The sequence below is a fragment of the Triticum aestivum genome, chromosome 6A (assembly GCF_018294505.1).
Source record: "Triticum aestivum cultivar Chinese Spring chromosome 6A, IWGSC CS RefSeq v2.1, whole genome shotgun sequence".
Classification (NCBI taxonomy): Eukaryota; Viridiplantae; Streptophyta; class Magnoliopsida; order Poales; family Poaceae; genus Triticum; species Triticum aestivum.
The window spans coordinates 149,308,707-149,327,680 of NC_057809.1; the positions used below are offsets into that span (position 1 = coordinate 149,308,707).

Genomic DNA, 18,974 nt, shown 5'->3' on the forward strand with positions numbered 1-18,974 from the left:
GAGTATTGCCACTTGGATGATCTAGGCTATTCCGGTCTCCCATTTACTTGGGATAACAGGCAGCAAGGGTCGAATAACATCAAAGTCAGACTTGATCGTGCTCTAGCTGATGAGAAATTTATGGAAAGATATGATAATACTAGTGTTAGGGGCTAGGGTTCTGCCCAGTCTTGGCCGTAGGCAGTAGGGAAAGGAGGGGGCTGGGCGTGGCGATGAGTGGCCGCGCCGGCGTCTGGGCGCCGTCGCGAGAGAGGAGGATGGCGGCGGCAGCGCAAGAGGCAGGGGGCGGCTAGGGTTCCGGCTCCTCTGGGAGCCGGGCAATAGAGATAATCTTCTTATTGCTTGATCTCAAACGATGTCTTACACGAGTATTTATAACTTTAGCCTAAGATAACTTGCCTAAGATAACTTGTGGGCCAAGCCCCTAATACTAATGCCCGGTGGGCCGCCGGCCATAACACTTCTCCCCGCCTGCACAAACAGCTCGTCCTTGAGCTGTAAGGTGGGGAAGCGCTTGCGGAACTCCTTGAGGTGATCAACCAGCGTCAAACACCTTCTCGACAGCTGGGGCGGTCAGGTCGGCGGCGACGACGTCCTCCGAAATGTAGTCTGCAACCTCCAGGTAGAAGAGTCGCGGGCAGGCATGGCCGGGCGTGTAGGGCTCGTCGCAGTTGAAGCACAACCCTTGGCGGCGACGCTCGAGGAGCTCTGCTGAGGTGAGCCGGCGGAACGGGCGTCCCGCGGTCGCGGCGAGGGGTGCCGCAGAAGCCTGCGTAGGACGACCCTGCGCGAAATCCAGCCCGGGTAGCGACCCAGCGGTCCGGGACGGTGAGTCCTGCTGGATGGCCACCGCGCGGTGCTCGAACGCGCGGGCGTAGTACATGGCCGACTGGAGATCCTGGGGTCCGCGAAGCTCCACGTCGACGCGAATGTGATCCGGAAGTCCACCGATGAAGAGGTCGGCCCGCTGCTGCGCCGTTACGCCCGACGCATGGCACGCCAGGGCCTGGAAACAGTCAGCGAAGTTCTGCACCGTGGAGGTGAAGGGAAGGCGGCCGAGCTCCGCCAATCGGTTCCCACGCACTGGAGGCCCAAAGTGAAGGATGCAGAGCTCACGGAAGTGCTCCCAAGAGGGCATGGAGCCCTCGTCCTGCTCGAGGGCGTAATACTAGGTCTGTGCCGTGCCGCGGAGGTGGTACGAGGCGAGCCAGGTATGCTCCGATGCGAGGGTGCACTGCCCGCGAAAGAACTGGTCGCACTGGTTGAGCCAGTTGAGGGGGTCCTCCGTGCCGTCATAGGTGGCGAAGTCGAGCTTGGCAAACCGCGGCGGTGTCTGTGCCGGAGCGCCGTGTCGAACTGGCTCGGAGGAGAGGAGCAGCGAGGCGGGTGCGCCTGGTCGGAGTACTCCGGGTAGGGACCAGCGAAACCAGATGGCCCCCCGAACTGCGGGAACGGAGTTGGCTGTTCGGGGGCTGTGGTGTAGACCGGCGAAGGTGAAGACCCAGCCGCCCACGCTGGAAGTGGCGACGGGGAGGCCGGGAACCGGACCTGATGAATCGGGAGGCCGGTTGGCGATGGTGCCCCCGAGCTAGGCAGGGGCGGCGTCGGTGGTTGTAGCGTCGGCGACGGGGGGTGGACGGGGGCGTCGGTGGCCGCGGGGGAGGGTGGCTGCAAGTACCACAGAGGGGCCGCGGCCGGCGTGGTCCCGCCTGGAATGGCAGCAGCGGCAGCCCGGTGCAAGCCGGCATGGAGAACGGCTGCAGTGGTCCGGCGGCCGCCGCCTACGGCATCTACCGTAGCGGCCAGGGGGCCGCGAACGGCGTCGACCACTGCGGCCAAGGCGGCGTCGAAGCTGCCGGTGGGGGAAGCACCGGGTAGCCGCCGGTGATGGCCGCCGGTACCGAGTACCACGACAGCGCCTGCTGGCTCGCGGGCGCGGCCGGATGAAGCGGTGGAGGCGGCCCGTACGGGCTCGCCAAGTAGAGGCGGATGCCCTGGACCGCGACGACCAGGTCGTTGAGCACGCCGGCCATGGCCTCCGGTGTGAACTGCGGCGGCGCTGGGGGAGGCGACGGCGGTGGTTGCTGGATGGGGATTTGCGGCTGGCCCTGGCCCGACGTAGTGCTGGGTGCGGGGGAGATCGGCGCCGAGAGGGAGGCCGTGGCGCCCAGCGACGCAGAGGCGGCGTTGGTGGAATCGGTGGCAGCGGCGGTGGGGGAGGCGTTGGGCAGCGGCGACTGCGGTGGTGGCGGGTTTGGAGGCGATGAAGACATGGTCGAAACCCGGGTACCTGATACCAAGGTGTTAGGGGCTAGGGTTCTGCCCGGTCTTGGCCGTAGGCAGTAGGGGAAGGAGGGGGCTGGGCGTGGCGATGAGTGGCCGCGCCGGCGGCTGGGCGCCGTCGCGAGAGAGGAGGATGGCGGCGGCAGCGCAAGAGGCAGGAGCGGCTAGGGTTCCGGCTCCTCTGGGAGCCGGGCAATAGAGATAATCTTCTTATTGCTTGATCTCAAACGATGTCTTACACGAGTATTTATAACTTTAGTCTAAGATAACTTGCCTAAGATAACTTGTGGGCCAAACCCCTAATACTAATGCCCGGTGGGCCGCCGGCCATAACAACTAGAGTACTTCATGTTCAGACAACTGAATCAGACCACTGTGCTCTTTTGATTGTTATCAAGCAATCTGATTGGATTGCTGCCGCAGTGATAGATAAGCCATTCTGGTTTGAAAATGCCTGGATGAGGCATCATACTTATGATCAGACAGTGGAGGAGAGTTGGGTGGATGGTGCGACGGATATGGCATCAGTACATAGTGCCCTTGCAAATGTAAGTACTAAACTAAAAAATGGAGTAAGGAGGAGTTCGGGTCAGTCCCAAGGCAGTTAAAGATCATGCGACAGCGACTTGAAAGACTGCGGGCGAATTCTTTGTATATGGGGCCGGTGCCGGAGGAGAAACAACTCATGCGGCGTATCTCGGAAATGTTGTCGAGAGAAGAGGCTATGGCCAGACAACGTTCAAGGGTGGACTATCTAAAGGAAGGTGATCGAAATACCGGGTTTTTTCATGCTAGAGCTCGAGAAAGATTCAGGACAAACAGAATTAAAGCATTAAAAGATTTTGATGGCACTGTGAAAACACTACAAACGGAGTTGGAGACACTAGCAGTAGATTTCTATACCACCTTATTCACTGCTCAGCCTGACACAGTCCCAGAGGTGGTGACTGAATGGGTACCCCCGAAGGTAACTGAACATATGAATGAACAACTCTGTGCTCCGGTGACAGATATGGAAATTGAACAAGCATTATTTAGTATGCATCCCAACAAATCACCGGGTCCGGATGGGCTTACTGTAGGTTTTTATATATGTCATTGGAATGTGCTGAAGGGTGGCGTTTGTAGAGCAGTTCGTGATTTTCTAGAGGGAGGGATGATGCCTAATGAGGTGAACAGTACCGTGCTGGTTTTGATACCCAAAGTCAAAACACCACAAGAGCTAGGACAGTACAGGCCAATATCATTATGTAATGTGCTTTACAAGATTGCATCGAAAGTTCTGGCTTTACGTCTCCGGCCAATTTTGGATGAAATCATTGCTGAGGAACAAAGCGCTTTTGTACCTGGACGATTGATTACAGATAATGTGTTGATTGCTTATGAGTCTATACATTATTTAAAGAAGAAGAAAGGTAAAGGCGGTGCTTGTGCTGTCAAGTTAGACATGGCAAAAGCATATGACAGGATTGAATGGTTATACTTGAGAGAGGTTATGCGTAAATTGGGCTTCGCAGAACAGTGGATTGGAAGAATAATGGCTTGCGTTGAAACTGTAAAATTTTCAGTTAGGGTGAATGGACATCTTTCGGAATTCTTTACACCTACCCGAGGTATTAGACAAGGTGATCCTTTGTCACCTTATCTCTTCTTGTTGTGTGCAGAAGGTCTCAGCAGCCTTCTAAAATTCAAAGGGCCGTCTAATCTTGCAAAAGGGATAAGGGTGGGTATCCATGCACCTTGGATATCACATTTACTGTTCGCAGACGACTGCATGATTTTCTCGCAGGCTACAACACAGGGTGCTCAGCGGTTACAGGAGATTTTGGAACTTTATAGAGTAGGCTCCGGCCAGCTGGTGAATAGAAGTAAGTCTGCCATTTTCTTTAGTGGCAACTGTTCGGTAGAAGGGAAATTGGCTTTCCAGGAAGGAGTGGCAATTCAAACTGAAGCTTTGGCAGAAAAGTACCTAGACTTACCCACAGCCCTAGGTAGATCTATAGAGGAGAATTTTGAGCATATTGCAAACAGTATAAAGAAACCGGTTAATGGTTGGGCGCCGAAACTAATGAATAGTGCGGCTAGAGAGGTCTTAATAAAGTCAATCTGCCAAGCTATTCCGACATACTCCATGAGTTGTTTCAAATTGTCAAAGAAAACATGTAAAAAAATTATGAGCATTGTGGCTACATACTGGTGGGGAGGAGATGAGAATAAGAGGAAGATGCACTGGAAGAAATGGCAGGATATAGCGATACCCAAATGTGTTGGGGGAATGGGTTTTCGGGATTTCCAGATGTTTAATAAAGCAATGTTGGCTAAACAAAGATGGAGACTTATATCTAATCCAGATAGTCTGTGTGCCAAAGTCTCAAGAGGGAAGTACTATAATGGTTTGGAATTCATGTCAGCAATAAAAAGGAGGGGTTCATCTCATACTTGGAGGGCCATTTTATTTGGCAGAGAGGCCCTAAAATTGGGTCTTATCAAAAGGATGGGTGATGGGGATACCATAAATGTGTGGGAGGATCCATGGATCCCTTCCAATAATTCTTACAAGGCTATTTTAAAGCCCATGTATGCTACTGCCAATCATGCTTCTGAACTACTTGTTGAGAATCAGAAAGACTGGGATGTGCAAAAGGTGAGAGCAAACTTCATAGGTATTGATGCAGAGGCAATTTTACGAATCCCAATTAGTGTGGGGGAAGATTTTTGGGCATGGCAGCCAGATAACAGAGGTCTATATTCAGTTCGCTCAGCATACAAACAGTTGATTGAAGCTTATGGGCGGACAGATCAAGCAACTGGTTCTGACAATGGTTATCTAAATGCTTGGAACAAGTTATGGCAATTAGAGGTACCACCAAAAGTCAGGTGCTTCTGGTGGAGAGTGATCCATGATTTTGTACCATGCCGAGCTGTTCTTAGGAACCGCCATGTGGAGCAGGCTGCTTTTTGTGAGGATTGTGGGGAGGAAGAAACCACACACCATGCCCTGTTCAGATGCACTTGGGCGAGAATGTTCTGGGAACAAATCAAAAAGAGGACAGGGGTTAAACTTCCCAACTTGCATCCTGAGTCATGGCCACTGGACATAATTGAAGGAACTACTATAGACCAATGCTCTGCCTGCATCATCTTATGTGGGGCTTGGGCGGTATGGACTGAGAGAAATGCCAGACATCATGGAGAACAAACTAGAAAGATTGCAAAATCAGTACGATGGACAGTTGACACTGCTGCTGATCTAGCTCAGCTAGGAACGAAACAGCAGAAGCCTACTGTTAAGGTGCAAGAAAGATGGAAGCCACCTGATGAAAGTGTACTAAAAATTAATGTGGATGCTCATTTCCTGGAAGTTCATGGATATGGTGGTACATGCCTGGTTGTCCGAGACGTACGGGGTCATCTCATCAGGGCACAGGCTTTGTGGTATGATTATGCATCTACAGCCAGATTGATGGAGGCATATGCAATCCGAGATGCAGTCAAGCTGGCTGCAGATATGGGCTGGCGCAAGATCGTTGTTGAAAGTGATGCCTTGGAAGTTGTTAAGCTATGGAACTCTCAAGAATTTGATAGAGCTGATACCAAGGGACCTCTACAGGAGGTGAAGGAGCTATGCAGGAACTTCACTAGTTTCAATATTTATTTTGTAAGGAGAGAAGCCAATATGGCTGCTCATTTATGTGCTAATCAGGCTAGTCAGGTTCGTAGGAGATGCCTCTGGATAAATTTTATCCCAGTTTTTCTCCACGATTGTATTACCCGCGAATGTATTACCTTCGAGTAATCAATATAGCTCCTGAATTGCAAAAAAAAAACAAAGATTCCTGCCAAAGGAAGATTCCAGCCAAAAGGTCTGTTGACACCGTCCCAATAAGGGTAAAGTAGTAGGAGTATAGTTCCGTGGGTGCATGCGTCGCGTACAGCCTACGCATGGTCGATATAGCCATATAGGTAGCTACAAATATGAGTATGTGTCTTGGTTCTTCTTTGATATGACAGTAGGTGTCTTGGTTCTTCTCTGACAGGAAAACGCACTTATACAGGATTCAGGAGCTCTGATTAGAAGGAAAACATGTTGAATTAGATGAAGAATGTGGGAATTCTTGTTTTTAGTGCACAAAAAAGAAGATGAAAGATGCAGCTAATTGTGTAGTGATCAAATTGTAGATGCTGACATGTTTTTATCGAGAGGATCTAGTGTTTACAGGATCAGTATAGAATGCATTTTTTTCTATATGAAATATGCATGGATGTTTTGAAAGGAGGTCTATGTACTTGTTTGATTATTATAAAGAATTCAAATATGTGATTGTTCCCCTAATTCTTTTCAAAAATAAAAGATGAAATACCGTGTAATCTGGAAATAAAGAGAAAAATTTCTGAAATTCTCTGATTCCACTGAAAAATCAGTGAAGGACATTGCAAGCCAGAATAAGATCCAGTACATTAAAATTTTCAGTTCATACATACACCAAAATCCATCCAAATAAAATCAGAAATTCTCTGAATTTTTAGTGTACCACATACACCACTAGTATGCAAATAACTTAACTAATTACTTTGAGCTGAAAAATAAGTCAACTAATAAGGACCACCTCCAGCACAGAAACTTCCTACCTGACCAAAGAATCACCGCCAGACTCAATATCAATCACCTCTACTGTCTTGGTGGAATCATCATTGGAATTGTTCTCTCTTGCAGAAGAGGGGTCATTTTCAATATTTTCACATATACACGTAGCCCGGTTGTCATAGAATCGCCTCTTTCCAGCACGACTTCCATGGCATCTCCCGTAGGTCCTTTCTGAATTACTTGCACCTGTGCCCAGCATTCATCCCATGACATATCTCCCCTGTTTATAAATAAGCTGTAGAGTTGTTTAACATTTTCTTGTGGCCAATATATCTCGTGCGAAAAACAGTTTCATAATTTAGAATGAACTAAGACGAGCACGAATGTATATAGTGAACAAGGATGTGCAACAACAAGTATTCTGTCCATGTTGCAATTATTTTCAGAATCAGTTCCATCATAGATAAAATCAATTGAAGTCACGAGAGATGAGTATGAAACACATAATGCAAACCGACTAAGATAACCGAAGATCACATCGTAACTAACGTAAGAAGCAAATGGGCATTTGACTACTATAAATCAGAGCAAAAGTGTCAGGGGCATGCTTGCCTTGGGAGTTCAGCAGACACCTCTCCATAGAGGTTACTTTGCTTGGCACTGCCCTCGCCGTAAGCCCGTCACGGGATCGGTAACTGCTTGTACGAGTACTAGTAATAACACCAAGAATCATCATAGCATTCCGCTACATTACATTCAGAAGGAAAGAATTATTGCATTAATGCATAAGCCATTTAGAGCGGCACTGACTACTTCTGTACCAACCATGCCAATCGAGATTGAGAGATTTAGGGAACTCGAATCCAGATATGAACTGCAAACCTGCGTTTCCATCCTCCAGCCGACTGATATGAACTAGAATTGCACAGAGATACAGCTCCCTGGATCAACACCTGCGTTTCTATCCACCACCCAGTGGTTATGTACAAGACTTTGAATCGCCATGGCCGGACTTGGGGTGCATCAGTTGTTCGTATGTCAGGAGAAATCAGAACGGATGAACTAGGAGTACCATCCACCACATTGGATCTTGGAAAAGGATTCGGCATAACAGATCAGATGAGAACCGAGGTATATTCACATTAGTTCATATGGAGAATGGCGACGAACTAACCTGGAACTTGAATCGAGATCCAGATCAGCAGCGATAGATTCGATAATATCGATTCCAGGAGTGCGACGGGATTTGCTATTCCTCCCATAAGAGGTCCACGGCCGCGGCGTAGTTCGATGATTCCTTGATCCTTATTGCCTCCGCGAGGCTCCATGGATTCCATTGACAGCTAGTGAGAGGGCGCGCGGCCGGATTGTGTTACGAGAGGGTGGAAGTGGTGAGACAGCTATGGATTTGTTTGATGGGAGGTGGAAGGAGGGCGGGGAACAGAGATGTAGACAACGCCAAGCTTCAAGGCGACACGTCCTTTTCAGTCTTCTGAATCGCCTGCCGACACGTTTGGCCTTTTTCTTTTTTCTATTTAGAACGGACCGATATGTCATGTCCATGTCTCGGGTACCAGGGGGAATCACATCTATAGGCACAGTGACGGACTAGGCCCAGGTCCATTTGAATTACAACTGACCGCCTGCGTTTAGCGATCAGTAGCCCTGCTAATAGTTTGTTCGCTACAGTTTATGGCACGTATCCCTATGAGCTGAATTATGTACCAACGGTGAGATAAGGGGGTGCCTAGGCCCCCGGGTGCTAAAAATCCATTCTCGATGTAAATATAGAAGCAATACAAAGTTTGATCTTCTCTCTGAACAGATTCACGCATCCACATGTGTAGAACCTAAGACGTTTGTTTTCTTCATGGAATTGTGTTTAGAATAGGGAATCATAATGTTGTGTGCCGAGGAATGAACAAAATAAGGTAAACGTTGTTGTGTACGATAGGATATATAATACTGCCCCCACCCCGCACTGCCTCCATTGAGGAAACCCGTGGGCAAACCCTAGTTTCCTTTACCTCGTCCCTCCTTCCCAACTCTCCTCTCTTCCGCTACCAGGGGTACTCACCGGCGCAGCCACATGGCACCGGTGAAGGTGCCGACGGGGATCCATGCGGCTCCACCCCGTGTGGAGATCCCCGGCTTCTGGGGCTGCGACCCCAGGTGGTGGCTCGCGGCGTGGCCTGTGCGGCAGCCAGCATCGTCGCGTGCAGGTGTGTGATGAGTGATATTTTTACACTAATTTCACCTTTGTTTAAACCAAGATATTACATTTAAAAAGAGATATTCGCTCCGATATTGCTACTAATGACTTATGAATGCAAATGATTCCACAAATCCTCTCTTTGATGTGTTTCCACAAGAAATTGACTAAAAAGGGAAAATGGAGGAAGAAAGAATCAACAAGAAGCGTCTGTGCGAAGACAAAACAAAAGACGACGTTCCATACGGGTGTGAGCGCTCGTATGAGCGCCTGTTTGGTGTGGATTTTGAGGCAGGTCGTCCACATGTACAACTTTTTATTAAAGGGGCCCCATCGAAATGTCAACGGAATGAAGAGCATGGAAGCCAGAACCTCTTCGTCATCACCGTCTTCATCCACAAACTCTAGCTACTGCCATTTCCATCTCCACCGTTGCTACTTGTAAACTGCGTTGGAATTTCCCCGAAGAGGAGGGGTGAAGCAGTACAGTAGATATAAGTATTTCCCTTAGGGAGAACCAAGGTTATCAAATCAATAGGAGAACCAAGCAAAGCCCCCTAAACAGCATCTGCACACACAAAAGCAAATACTTGCACCCAACACGGGCAAGAGGTTTGTCAATCCCCTTGAACTTGTTTCTTGCAAGGATTAATTTTGATAGTGGTAGATAGAAAAGTAAGTTGCAAAACAAAAAAGTAAATAAATTGCAGCAACGTATTTTTAGTTTTAATAATCTAGTAAAAGTAGACCCCCGGGGTCATAGTTTTCACTAGAGGCATCTCTTTCGAACACATAGCATATGGTGGGTGAACAAATTACTGTTGAGCAATTGATAGAAAAGCGCATAGTTATAACGTATTCACGGCAATGATCATGTATATAGGCATGACGTCCGAGACAAGTAGACCGACTCATGTCTGCATCTACTACTATTACTCCACCAACCGACTGTTATCCAGCATGCATCTATGGTATTAAGCTCATGAAAAATTGAGTAACGATTTAAGCCAGATGACATGATGTAGACAAAGTAAACATCAATATGAATCAACCCCGTTGTTTTACCCTTAATGGCAACAATACAAATATGTGTTTTGTCCCCTTCTGTCACTGGGAGATAGAGCACCACAAGATTGAACGCATTATAAAGCACACTCCCAATCTAGTTGGCCAAACCAAACGGACAGATCAGAGAGAAATACAAAGCTATAAAATCATGCATAATAAAGTTCAGAAAAGACTCAATTACTTTCGATGAATAAACTAGTCATAAACCCACAATTCATCTGATCCCAATAAACACACCACAAAAGAAGATTACATTGGATAGAAATCCAAGAAGATTGATGAGAACGTGGTATTGAGGATCAAAGAGAGAGAAGAAGCTATCTAGCTACTAGCTATGGACCCGTAGGCCTGTGATAAACTACTCATGCCTCATTGTAAGGCGGCAAGGATGATGTAGAAGTCCTCCATGATCGATTTCCCGCCAGAGTACTGAAAAAGGCCTCGAGATGGGATGGCGGAAGAACAAAAGCCTACGGCGGTAGAAAAAGTGTTTCGGGTGGCTCTCTGTTGGTTTGGGAATATTTGAGAATTTATAGATTTGGAATTAGGTCAAAAGTAGTTACGAGGAGCCACGAGCTCAGGGGACGCGCCTACCCCCATAGGGCACGCCTAGGGAGCTCGCAGCTCTCTCGTACATCTTTTGGCCTTGTCCTGAAGCTTCTAGGGCCCCTTCTGGTCGAGAAAAAAATCACCGCAACATTTCATCGTGTTTAGGCTTCGTTTGATGTTGATTTTATGAAAACCAAAAATAGCAACTGGCACTGGGCACTGGGTTAATAGGTTAGTCCAAAAAAATATATAAAATAGCATATAAATGCATATAAAGCATCCAAGATTGATAATATAATAGCATGAAATAATAAAAAATATATATACGTTGGAGACGTATCAAGCATCCCCAAGCTTAATTTCTGCTCATCCTCGAGTAGGTGAATGATAAAAACGCCTCATTCAGATGTAGACATTGGGCCTCAGAATTCGATATTGGCATTAGTTGAACCCGAAAGTCATTGTTCAGATGGTCTTGACATTCAGACTTGGAAACAGACCAAGGCATTGGCCTGTCTGCGGCAACATGCACGCCTCTCCTTCTCCAATTCGGAACCTCACTGCTCGGTTTTCCTTGGTATTCGGTAGCGCGCGAGCCCCGTCTCAGTTACCGCTTCGTCCTGCTCATCAAAAAGGAACAACCGCTGGAGGCGGTGCGACTGACTGCCTTCTTCCTCCTCCTCCTGTAAGCCCTCGTGCTCCTCTCTTCTCCCCAACGAGGGTCGATCCATACCCAGGCTTCTTCTTTCCTACCATAGAAAGCGGCCCCAGCTGTCCGCTATCTTCCTCGTCGTGGCGACCGAGGAGGTCCCAACCGGCGGCGGCCGCCTCTAGCCTACCATGGTGAGCACCCCCCTCGTGACCCTCCCTGCAAGCGCTTGAACCTCCCATGGCAGCCGCCTCCTCCTCCACTCCCACCCTCTTGGTCAGAACCCTAATCCCTAAAATTTTCCTCTAATCCCAAATGTCTTGTGTGTCTCTTGCAGGTCACTTGGTATGTGTATGTATACCAATCAGCAACCCGATTCAAGTTACGTGATGTTCACTTATGATGTAGATCTGGATTAGTAGTGCAATTTTCACCTAAGATAGGTACAATATATGCCATGTTAATCTGAATTTTGCTTGCCATGTTTCTATGGATTAGTGTGATATAGGCATGTGATGTTGATCTGATTGATATGCTTTACAAGTGATTGATGCCTAATTACTTAATTATTCTGTAGTTCCATAATGTCAGATCAAGTAGATTTGGCTTCTAACATAACTGAAGAGAATAGCAGGAGAAAGAGGAAAAAGATTATCTTATGGAGTTGCCCATGTCCTTGAGGAAGGATTGGCTATTGATGTTGAATGAGAGGAACGGTGCTTGATTGGTGCCATTTGGATATTATGTATGATTGTTGGCTGCAATGTACTCCCTCTTATATTTCTTTACAGAGGGAGTAATCATTATGAACATGTTCTCCTAATTAGTATCTTGTCTTTTTGATGGTCGTCAACTTGATGTAACTACTTGTTGCTACATCTATGGGACTCACTTTTATTGATGTCAATTGTTGTTGCTTTGTGCTGCTCTTGTACAAGTGATGCAACCATATACGTGATGTTGTTACGTGATGATGATGTTCTTGCTCCCATGCATGCCAGTTTTGCTGTTTTGGGCTCCTGCTACTTGTACAAGTGATGCTGTTGTTTTTAGTTTATTTCTTGAGTATAAACATTCACAAATATATTCATTTGTTGTATAAAATTTAGTTTCAATCAATAGAACAAAGTACAATGTAGATCCTGTAACAAATGAGCAATTCCAATGCAATTTATGACGATCCAAACAAGCCATGGAATTGAACCACATTACTTGACATCCAAACAGCGGAATTCACATTCAATATCAATATAATGTCCTGTGTGATTTGGCATTGGCTTCAATTCAATGCCAAGCCTCCCAATATCTACATCCAAACAGAGTGAAATTGTAGCGACCAGACCTCAAACGGTCTGACCTCTATACATCAGTGTCATCCCTGGATCGGTAATGCTGACACGCACAGTACTCGAGGATTTATAACAGAGTAGAAATCACACACTTATTACATCGAATGTCTCAAAAGAAAACTTATTACAATAAATATGGCTTAAGGCCATCTAAAACGATAACAGCGGAAGGCTTGGAAGATAAAGTGAGTCCATCAACTCCAACGACATCACTGAGTGAAAGACCACGACCTAAGGCACATTACTCGTCGTCTGAAAAGTCTGCAACATAATACGTTGAAACCCGAAAATGGGTCAGCACATGGAATACGGTAGTTTCCAGCATGAATAATCTTATGATCCCTTTGAGCCTGGGTGGCAGTCCATAGGAAAATCACACGATACCCCGGGATTTCCAAAAATATAGGCAATCACTGGGTTCCCCGGGTGCCTCAATCCACCCAGATGTGTATTAAAGTAGCCACCTTAAGTTAACCATTAATTAACAACTCACATCTATCATGGACACACTCAAACCCAAACCACGTCTACCAGCATAGCATAGCATAGCAATATAAGCAACATAGAAGTAACTCCCAGGGTTTGATAATAAAACAGGTGAATAGGTTCTACCTCATCTACTTCCCAACCCACAATTTATTCAGATCCTAACCATGCAGTTGTTTGAGGGTTGATCTAATGCAATAAAAACTGGGTAGTAAAGAGGTATGATCAAAGTGTTACTTGCCTTGCTGATGATCCGTGAAACCTAGAGACTCGTAGTAGCACGCTTCGCACTCCGGGTACTCTATCGCAATCAAACAGGAATACAATAAGCAATCAAGCAAGGGACACGGGCAAAACTCAAATAAGAAGATCTAACCAGAAAGTTCAACTTAATAACTCTGGTTTGCAAAAAGAATCAAATCAAACGAAGCAACGAAACTCAAACTACGAAAGAAACAAGCTTCGTTTACTAATCTAGACTAAAGTCAAATTTTACAGTAGCAAAAACTTGTTTAAGTTGGTTAAACAGAAAGAGGGCTTTGAGACGAAACTCTAGGTGCTTGAATCGCCTAATTCCGATAAATGAGCGAAAAGAAAAACTAAAATGAAAATCAGATTAGAAATCGCGATCGAAAATAATCACAAAAAAATCTGAGAAAAAAAAACCTGACGAACAGGCTAACGAACGAGTGTTCGCTATCTGCGGCTAAACGGTGAAAACCGTTCATTAAAACGAACGTCCAGACGAACGTCCGCTAAATAACTAAACCGAAAAAACCGATCTAAAAATAAAAAAATCGGGATCTAGGGTTTCAAAAAAACGATCGGTTTTCTCGCGAAAACTGAGGCGGCGGCGGCTACCGCCGACGGTTTAGGCGAGACGGCGGCGGCGGCGGGCGGCTCCGGCGGGGTTGGGCCGGACGGTGGCGGCGGCGGACGACTTTGTCGGCGGCGGACGACTTTGGCGGGGTCGGGCGGTGGTGGGTGGCGGCGCGGGACGGCGACGACGGAACGCGGCGGTGGCGGCTAGGGTTTGGGGCGCGGGTGGGCTAGCGGCGGCGGCTGGGCCTCGGGCTACGACTTTTAAAGCCCCCCGGGCGGAGGAATCCGGCTCGGGTACGGCCCGTAGGTCAGTTGACCTTTTTTTTCTAAATTATTCTGCGAAGAAAAACAAACAAAAGAAATACTAAACGGACTCCAAAAATCCCGAAATAAATTTTCCCCGCCCTCTAAAAATATGGCGGACAAGGTGAACATTTATTTGGGCCTAAAATACAATTTTTAAAAACATGTGTTTTTCCTAATTCAAATAAAATAGCAATAAAATTCCAAAAAAAAATCTTATTTGATTTTAATATTAAATCTCCATTATTTCTTTATTTTGAGGAAGTCATTTTATCCCCTCTCTTTTATTTTTGTAAAAGAAATATTTGAAGATAAAATAATAAAATCAAACGATCCTCTTTTCAAAATTCGAGAAAAACTCAAATATTGAAAATAACGAAATCCCCAACTCTCTCCGTAGGTCCTTGAGTTGCGTAGAATTTCTAGGATCAAGCCAAAATGCAATAAAATATGATATGCAATGATGATCTAATGTATAACATTCCAAATTGAAAATTTGGGATGTTACAAACCTAACCCCCCTTAAGATGAATCTCGCAGTCAAGATTCGGGTTGGCTAGAAAATAGGTGAGGGTGATCTTTCCGTAAGTCTTCCTCGCGTTCCCAGGTGGCTTCATCTTCAGTATGGTGACTCCACTGAACCTTGCAAAACTTGATAACTTTGTTGCATGTGACTCGGCTGTCAAACTCGAGAATCTTGACTGGCTTCTCCTCGTAAGTCAAATTGCTATCCAACTGTATCGCTTCCAGTGGCACTGTGTCTCTCAGAGGGATATCAGCCATCTCTCGTGGCACTTCTTCAATGGGGAAACGTGGAACACGTCGTGAACTCCTGACAATCCTTTGGGCAATTCCAACTTGTAAGTAACTTCTCCCATACGTTCCAAAACTTTGTATGGTCCCACAAAACATGGTGCTAACTTTCCCTTAACTCCAAAGCGTTTAACTCCTCGAAGTGGTGATACACGAAGATACACTCTGTCTCCAACTTTGTAAGATGTCTCCTTGCGTTTAGAATCCGCATAGCTCTTCTGCCTGGACTGGGCTACCTTGAGTCTACCGCGAATAAGTTTAACCTTCTCTTCAGACTCTTTAATCAAATCTGGTCCAAGCAACTGTCGGTCTCCAACTTCATCCCACAACAATGGTGTCTAGCACCTCCTTCCGTACAATGCTTCGAAAGGGGCCATCTTTAAACTGGATTGGTAACTGTTGTTGTAAGAGAACTCTGCGTAAGGCAAATTATCGTCCCAACTAGATCCATAATCTAGTGCACAAGCTCTCAACATGTCCTCCAGAATCTGATTGACTCTCTCAGTCTGTCCATCCATATGTGGGTGAAAAGCTGTACTGAACTCTATCCTGGTTCCCAAAGTTTCATGCAACTGATTCCAAAACTTTGAGGTAAACTGGGTTCCTCTATCTGATACATTTGTCCTCGGAACTCCATGCAAACATATGATCCTGGTCATGTATATCTTTTCCAACTTAGCACTGGTGTAAGTGGTCTTTACTGGAAAAAAATGAGCTACCTTCGTCAAACGATCGACTGCAACCCATATCGAGTCATAGCCTGAACGAGTCCTGGGTAATCCCGTGATAAAGTCCATGCCTAGCTTATCCCACTTCCATTCGGGTATCGGCAATGGTTGTAGCAATCCTGCTGGCTTCTGATGCTCCGCCTTCACTCTCTGACATACATCACAAACTGCTACATACTCTGAAATATCCTTCTTCATTCCGGTCCACCAGAAACTATCCTTCAAATCCAGATACATCTTGGTATTTCCCGGGTGAATCGAATATAGCGAATCATGGGCCTCCTGTAAAATCAGCTTCCTGATCTCCCGATCATTGGGCACATATATGCGGTCCTCAAACCATAAGGTATCGTGCTCATCCTCACGAAATCCCTTGGCTTTTCCTTTGCTCACCCTTTCCTTTATCTCGACAATCTCCTTGTCCATCCTCTGAGATTCTCTAATCTTATCCATCAAAGTAGATTGAATCTCCAAAGCAACTACATAACCTCTCGGAACTATTTCCAAACATAGCTCATGAAGGTCTTCTGCCAACTCCTTAGGTAACTCTCCAGTCATGAGTGTGTTGACATGACTCTTGCGGCTCAACGCATCGGCTACTACGTTAGCCTTTCCGGAATGATAATGCAACTTCATATCCTAATCCTTAATGGGTTCCAACCATCTCCTCTGTCTGAGATTCAACTCCTTTTGTGTGAAGATATACTTCAAACTCTTGTGATCCATGTATACTTCACAATGGTTTCCAATGAGAAAATGTCTCCAAGTTTTCAATGCATGTACTACGGCTGCTAACTCCAAATCATGCGTGGCATAATTTAACTCATGAGGTTTAAGCTGTCGTGAGGCATATGAAACAACTCTTCCTTCCTGCATAAGCACTGCTCCAAGTCCTCGACGAGAAGCATCGCAGTACACTTCATAATCCTGGCGTTGATCTGGCAAGATCAACACTGGTGATGTAACCAAGCGTTTCTTCAACTCTTGAAAACTAGCCTCACATTCCTCAGTCCATTTGAACTTAGTGTCCTTCTTCAACAACTCAGTCATAGGCTTTGCAACCTTCGAGAAATTCTCAATGAACCTTCGGTAGTATCCTGCGAGTCCAAGAAAACTCCGAATTTCTCCAACTGACGTGGGTGCCTAGCTCCCAATTTGTCACAGTGACAACTTTGGTGGGGCCTACCGCTATTCCTTCTCCGGATATAACATGTCCAAGGAATCCAACTTCCTTCAACCAAAACTCGCACTTGCTGAACTTGGCGTATAGCTGATGTTCTCTGAGCTTCCCAAGTACCAAACGCAAATGCTCTTTATGCTCCTCTTCATTCTTCGAGTAGACCAGAATATCATCTATGAACACTACAACGAACTTATCCAAAAACTCCATAAACACCTTGTTCATCATGTTCATAAAATAGGCAGGTGCGTTAGTCAGGCCAAATGACATAACGGTATACTCATATAGCCCGTACCTTGTGGTAAAAGATGTCTTAGGTATATCCTTCTCTCGAATCTTCAGTTGGTGGTACCCTTATCGCAGATCGATCTTAGAAAACACCTTAGCTCCTTGCAGCTGATCAAACAAATCATTGATCATAGGCAGTGGGTACTTATTCTTGATCGTCACCTCATTCAATCCTCGATAATCAACAACCATCCTTCACGATCGATCCTTCTTCTCCACTAGAAGTACTGGCGATCCCCAAGGTGACAAGCTTGGGCGAATATATCCCTTATCCAGTAACTCCTTAATATGCTTCTTAATTTCCTCTAAATCCTGTGCGGGCATCCTGTACGGTCTCTTAGATATTGGCCCTGTGCCTGGAAAAAGCTCAATCAAGAACTCGATGTCTCTATCCGGTGGCATGCCTGGCAACTCTTCGAGAAATACACCCGAGAAATCCTTCACCACTGGTACTTCCTCCTGTACAACTCCTGATAAGGAATTTACTTGAGTCCTAATCGACACATGCCGGGATACATACTTGATCCTTCTTCCTTCTGGGGTGGTGAGCAAAATTGACTTACTGGCGCAATCGATGTTTCCTCCATACATCGATAGCCAATCCATACCCAGAATCACATCCAAACCTTGCGACTCCAAAATTATCAAGTCAGAAGGGAAAACATGACTACCTATGGTTAATGGCAACTGAAAACATCCACTGCTTGCCATATACTCGGCTCCGGGTGAGGTTACTAGCATGCGTGTCTTAAGAACTCTAGTGGGCAACTTATACTTATCCACAATTCCCCTTGATATGTATGAATGCGATGCACCAGTATCGAAAAGAACGACTGCAGTAAATGACTTAACCAAAAACTTACCTATTACTGCATCCGGCTAGGCTTCAATCTCCACCACATTAACGTGGTTCACTTGTCCCCTATTGAAAGGGTTGGGCTTCTTCCCAGATCTTCCATTGTCGTTTCCATTCTTCGCTTCAGGACATTCATTAGCGTAATGTCCGGTCTTAGGGCACTTGTAGCAAGTAACGTGGCTTAGATCTTTCTTGGCGGGCGTTGCTGGGTTGGAACGGTTCTGTCCGTTGCTTCCTCCATTACCATACACGTTCTTGGAGCCACTATGGTTGTGCGAACTCCCTCCAGGGTGATTGTGACCTCCATGGTTATGCTGAACGGGTCCTCCCGAGTTCGGGGTAAAGCGGGGTCTTTGCTGAGCTCCAGAACTATACTTCCCCTTTCCATACTTCCTCTTGCGGTTATCAATCTGTTGCTGCTTCCCTTCAATCATGAGAGCTCTGTCTACCAACTCCTTGTAGCGACCCGACCTCAAACGGTCAAGTCTCTGTGCATCAGTGTCATCCCTGGATCGGTAATGCTGACACACACATTACTTGAGGATTTATAACAGAGTAGCAATCATACACTTATTACATCGAATGTCTCAAAAGAGAACTTATTACAATAAATATGGCTTAAGGCCATCTAATACGATAACAGCGGAAGGCTTGGAAGATAAAGTGAGTCCATCAACTCCAACTTCATAGCTAAGCTGCACGGCAACGACCTAACGAACCTTACTCCTCATCTGAAAAGTCTGCAACATAATACGTTACAGCCCGAAAACGGGCCAACACATGGAATATGCTGGCAAAGTAAC

At 46.2% G+C, this 18,974-nt stretch overlaps 1 long non-coding RNA gene across 1 annotated transcript; it reads right to left on the reverse strand.

Moving 5' to 3' along the window:
• Nucleotides 1-7,475: 7,475 nt before the first annotated feature.
• On the reverse strand, nucleotides 7,476-8,388 carry LOC123132565 (uncharacterized). The gene is made up of 3 exons (XR_006464826.1): nucleotides 8,043-8,388; nucleotides 7,751-7,957; nucleotides 7,476-7,613 (listed from the first exon to the last, which is right to left on the reverse strand). It is a non-coding gene; the product is annotated as an uncharacterized lncRNA (long non-coding RNA).
• Between the last annotated feature and the right edge of the window lie 10,586 nt (nucleotides 8,389-18,974).